This window comes from Bidens hawaiensis, unplaced genomic scaffold (genome assembly GCF_021521415.1).
Source record: "Bidens hawaiensis isolate Kalapana, Puna unplaced genomic scaffold, B.hawaiensis_p1.1 tig00063317_1, whole genome shotgun sequence".
NCBI lineage: Eukaryota > Viridiplantae > Streptophyta > Magnoliopsida > Asterales > Asteraceae > Bidens > Bidens hawaiensis.
In genome coordinates, this window is record NW_027501319.1 from 1 (window position 1) to 6,453 (window position 6,453).

Sequence of the window (6,453 nt, forward strand, 5' to 3'; positions counted from 1 at the left end):
AATATTATTATTATGATTATTAAAGAACATTATTAAAATCTAGTATTGTTAACATTATTTACTTATTTTTGTTAAACCGAAACCCATGTCGGGCCTAGTTACCATTGAACGTCGTCGTCACTCGAGTTATATCTTTTTATCACTAATTACTATTATTAAAATGTTATAAGTATTAGTTATTATTAATATGGCACGTACAATAATAATAATAATAATAATATTATTAGAACTTATAAATCTATTAATAACGTATTCAACAATAACGTAATAATTATTATATTTATTACTACTACTACTATTAGTTTTAACAACAATTCTCTATTTGTAGTATTACTATGTATTATCATCATCTTTATCTTATATATATATATAACGTATTCTAAAATCATTATTATCATTTCTATCCTTATTATTAATAATATTATTATAAACTCTATTATCAATTCATTGTTATGAAAACCGAACTCTTGATTTAAAACCCGTCTTGTTTCTATTTTAATATTGGTTTAGTTATTTAAAGGTCTCAATAAAATAATATTACTTTTATTCTAATTATCAATTAAGTACGAGTCCCTAATCGTTAACAAATTAACCGGTAAACCCGATTAACAACCGAACATTCTTAATTAATGCTTCAAATGTAGTTTCAACTAAAGTTCAAGTTCATTAATATATTTTATTTATTCGTTTTTAATTAGCTTTCAAGTCGGATTTGTTCGTTTCGTTCACAAGCTTTTTATATGTCGATCATTTATTATTTCCCGATTCGTCAATCGAGGTGAGTACTTTCATACCCTTTTTTCCATCTTTCGTTTTGGGGTGACATTTTATACTTATCAAACTAAATGCTTTATCTACTTGAATCTTTAAACCCACAAACGTGATTGTATACTTTACTTGAATAATTGCTCGATTGGTTTTCTATGCTTAAATGTCTATGTGTTTATCGCTTTTGGATGGTGGAACTATAAATCCTAGACTATTTGGCAACCCCTCATGGCAAGGTGTCATTAACGTAATGCAATTAACGATAACTATAAAATCCTAGACTATTTGGCATCCCCTTATAGCTAGGTGTCGCTAACTTGTTTAGCGATAACTATTTATCCAAGTTTATAGCTTTTATTTATTGTTTCGTATACAAGTATTGTGGCTTTTTTTATTACTATATACTTATATGATCAAACTTATGAATTGCTCACCAACCTTTGTGTTAACAAACTTTATTTTATGAAATGTTACAGGTTTGACTTTTGTTGACTCGAGGACCTAATGAGAAACGTTACCAAGGCTATTAGGGTATTAGTAAAACGAACAATATGATTGTTATTTGTTTATATGAACGAGATGTGTTATTATTGATTTGTTAAAATAAAATGAGTTAAATAATTATTGTCACTTTAAATAGTGTCTTGTGTATTTGTCCAATCACGTTGCACCCCGGCATGTTCCGCCGCCTTTGGTCGGGGTGTGACAAGGGCCGTTTCTGAGAATGCTAGAGACGTCGAGGACCCTGTGCGAAAATGGTCCTCCATATATAAATTTGTTTTTAAAGACAAACCGAAAATGTTTTTAATATGTTTTATGCTTTTAATTATCCGAAACCGAATAGGCTTTATTTTCCAATTTTCAGTCTGGTTTTAAGTTTAGTTATAACTTTTGCTTAAAAATCTCTATAAAAATTTATAGAAAAAATCTTAATATAAACAAAGAAATTTCACAAGAAAATGCATACATAGTAAAATATGGGCCAGGTTCATCAAATAATAAAAAAAAAAAAAAAGCAAAGACAAAGAAGTCTACATCCTAGGTTTCGAAGCTGAGCTCAACTTGTTAGAGCATTCTTATTCTATCTCGTACCTTAAAACTATGTTAAAAGAGTTTGCAAATTATATGGTTGGATTGTAGTGTAAATTAATATATTGCTAATTTATATGTTTCTTAGTGGTAGGTTGTTCAAAAGTATTTTGTGTTTGGTCTTTCACTCTTTCTTTGCTTACCTACCCTAGACTCAAAAGAGTGTGAATTTTCTATACATGTGGATTAGAAGGTAGGTTGTTGAACGTATATGAATTGATAAATATAACAATGATTACCAAGATCGGCCATAAAGGGTGGCAGGGTAGTCGATGGTCACAGGCCCTATGGCTGTTACTTTTACCCAAAACCTGAAACCCAACTCGAAAAAACTCGTATCCGAACCCGAACTAACCCGACTCGAAGAACCCGAACCGAAGTAATTTGGGTTGGTTCCCGGGTTTGATTTAGAAGATTTGGGTCAACCCGAATAAACTTTTAGTTTTAAAATTAAATATATTTCTATGTATAAATAGGCTAAGTCTTAGTCGCTAAAGTTATCAGAATCTTGCTCTAATCGACTGTTGTCATTCTAACTATTATGGATAGATTGCTTATTAATAATTTATGAATTCCGTTTATTACTAATAGCAACCATAATCGAACAACCAAATCACGTCCGATTGAATACTATTATGGTTCGAGTTAGTTTTTCTCTTCTTTTGAATTGTTTTATCAAGTTAGGTTAATTTATTATTTGATTATATGTGTTATGAGCAAAGAACAATATTTGTTTTAGTTTTAGCACTAGAGTTTTAAAAAAAAATGGTTTTGTGTTTTTTTCTAGGATACACGAAACCCGATTAACCCAACCCGAAAAAACCCGAACCCGAATTACCCGAACCCGAAAAACCCGTGAGATTTGTTTTCGGGTTTCGGGTCAAGATTTAAAACTTTAAAACCCGAATAGCCCGACCCGAAAAACCCAAAACCCGAAAAACAAACCCGAAGAACATCCCTAACAGGCCCGACACCCGTTAGGCCCAAAATTTTTTGTTTTTAAAAGTATATGTAATTTATGAAAAAAATAAGTATAATCAATGTTTCAACACAATTACATAACCATTACCTTGGTCTAGTGACAAATGGGTATACATCTAACCAAAAAGTTGTGAGTTCTAGTCTTGTTTGAGATATTTTTAAGCTCATTTTTTATGTAAAAGTTTTTACACAACTCAAATTATAATTAAATAAGCACATTTAAAATTAAACTGTTTTAAACCTAATAAAATGTTTCTTTTACTCAAGACCCAAAAAAAATATCGCTTTTGGTCCAAAAAAATTTTGGCTTCTCGAAGCCGGCCCTGAATTGATTACTTTAATTGCAGGAAAAACGGTAAAAAAATCGAACTGAAATAACCGTGTCAACTAAAAACCAATTTTCCCATGGTTTTCTTAATTGATTTGTATGATTCAGTTATGAATACATACGTGTATAGTCTTTAAATAACTGGATCAGTTGAAACCCAGATTGTTTGTATAAATAATCAAGTTATTGAACCAAAGTACAATATATCAACCTTTGTATATTTAGATTTTAAGAATAAGACGTTATGTCAGAGAAATGTTACAATTTTTATATATGACATATTAGTTACTCGAGGTATAATTGAATTATTAGCTCAATTCCTTCGTGTCCAAAGCTGGTCGTTAACTGATGTTTAAAAGAAACAGGCTATATTTTCAAATAAACCAATTAACCAAGCCCTTTATAGAAACTTATAAAATCTAAACAACAAAATATTAGACGCTCTATAACAGATATAACGTGTATCGTTCAAATTTATATCCGGTATGTTGGTTTAGGGATGAGCTTGGGACTCTACCTACCTGTATTAAAAATTAATAAAAACATGTACCAATACTTGTACTAAATTTTTCTGTATGGTACGGGTACGGGTATTTCTGTACAGTACTCGTTTTTGTACCACTTCGTTTTTTTTATTTCCAAATCTTCGACGATCTTGAAACGGATAACGGTACGAATAACAAACAACTTGAATTAGTCCAGGTATCGGTACTTGCACAGGTACATTACGGGTATCAAATTAGTACAGGTATCAAATTGGTTGTCGATTTAATGACAAGATAGTATTGAAGAACCCTATTTCGGTCGACGAAATTAAGTGATTTGTTTGTTGGTTCGAATCTTGGATGTTATATTATAATATTAAGGAAAATTGGATTTTAATAATCCCAACTTTACGCAGTTGGGCCGATAATAATCCTAACTTTGAAAATAGCCGTCACTGGTCCAAACTTTCATGTTATTTGTTTTCATTGGACCGCCGTTAAAAAAATATCGGACTCGTACAAATAGTGTGAAAGTTGGACCAGTGACAGCTATATTCAAAGTTGAGATTATTATCAGCCAACTGCGTAAAGTTGGGATTATTAAAATCCATTTTTCCATATTAAAAATACGTTTGGTACTTGTTCAATAATAAAATGTTTGAAGAATTTATTTTAAATATTAAATATGAAGAATCCTAATTAAACCCCTATATATATATAATTCAAATAGATACAAAATACCAAATGTACATGTATCTATACTCGATTGTATTTGTACCGAAATTCAACAAAATGGATACCAATACCCATACCGAATAAGCTAAATTGATACGGGTACGAGTCCGGTATTTGAAACAAAATACTCATCCTAGCATGGGCTTGATAGTGGGCTACTGCTTTGGTTCACAGAAGAACAAGTTACAAGCCCATGACTATGTATTGCATAAACATAAAGTGAGGCCTTGGCCTTGAGTCCTTGACCTTGAGCAGTTCCCAATAATTATCTCAAAATATCCTGTCTCACTCTTGTCTTCAATTATTATCACACAGTTGGAGTTACACCTGTTGATGATATATATTTGGTTCTTTGTGTTTGAGGATGTAAGTTTTGTACATCAGATCGTTACGTTAATAGGGGATGGTAATGAAACCCGAACCCGATGGAAAACCCGAAATCCGACATAAATGGGACGAGTAATACCCGACCCATTAGGGTTTGGGACGTGTAATACCCGACCCATTAGGGTTTGGGACGTGTTTGGGATTAGTTTTGAAATTTTTCACGGGTTTGGGATTTCTAATATACCTGACTACCCGATATCATAGACCCATTTATCCGATTATATACCTGATGTACCCGATATAGCTTATTATATTATATATATATACTATTTTCCAAATATATTATTTGTCGAAACTTGTTTATATCAATTATTTGAGATATTTTATCTTTATGGTAACCATATTTGTAATTGATTAGTTATATTTTGTCAAAACTTGGTAACCCGACGGGTTTTGAGCGGGTATACCCGACGGGTATTTTATCAAACACCCGATAAGAAAACCCGATGGAAAAACCCGAAACCCGACGGGTTTGGAAAGGGTTTGGTACATATGTTAAGATCGGGTACGGGTTTGGGAATACCTAAACCCGACCCAAACCCGACTCATTGCCATCCCGCGTTAATGATCTGGATTTTATTGCTCATCACTCTAATTTTGTTTGTATTCCTTCACTCTACAAGTATGAGAATTAAGGGGCTTTTCTAACCACACCGAAGGTATGGTTAGAAAAATCGCCCAAACCGTCACTTATAGCTCTATCCATGGCATATATGTGTTTTCTAAAATCACCACCACGTTCTGACCATGCAGCGAGCACATCAAACATTAGGCGTGGTCGTGAGGACAACGACGACGTTGTACAATAAAAAACCCAAAAACCACCACCATTACAACGAGTTTATATAAATAATAACAAAATGTAGAAATATATATAAATGATAACGCCATCAGCGTGTTAATAGACGATAATTAAATCTTAGGATTTACTTGACAATAAAAAACACAAAAAAAACCACCACCGCGTTCTAACCATGAAGCGAGCACACCGGGCGCCAGGCGTGGCCGCGACGACGATAGACCGGGATTCAGATGTAGGTTTGATAGCACGACGGCAACAATAGCATTCGTGACACTGCCATTAAGATAATTTTGTTATTATTTGTACAAACTCGTTGTAATTGTTGTGTGTATGTATATATCGTTTACTTACATTGTTTCGTTATAATTTATATATTGTTGATAAAAAAAATATTTTTAATAAAACAACAAAATAAAAAACAATAAATAAAATTAAATTAAAAGTAAAATAAAATTAACACAAAAAGACAAAAAAACGCATTTTTAGAAAATACTCTTATATGCCACGGATAGCACTATCCATGGGATATAAGGGGGTGTGGGGTGTGGCTAGCAAGACCCGAATAAAATGACTTACCCATACCAACCCTTTATAAGACATTGACAACTCATCCATTGAAATATAGCAATTAGCAAGTATAATGTCCTAGGGCGGATCTACGCACATAGGTGCGGGTTCACGGGAACCCATTAAGTATCGGATTTTATATAAATCACCTATATAAAATATGAGAGTTAACCCACATATAAATTGTGAGTGAACACATAATCAAATTAAAACTATGGTCTGGTGGTGTGAACGTTGATTTTATATGGTGAAAACCTGGGTTCGATTCTCTATTTTAGCATTTTTTGTTTTCCCTTTTTATAAACATATAG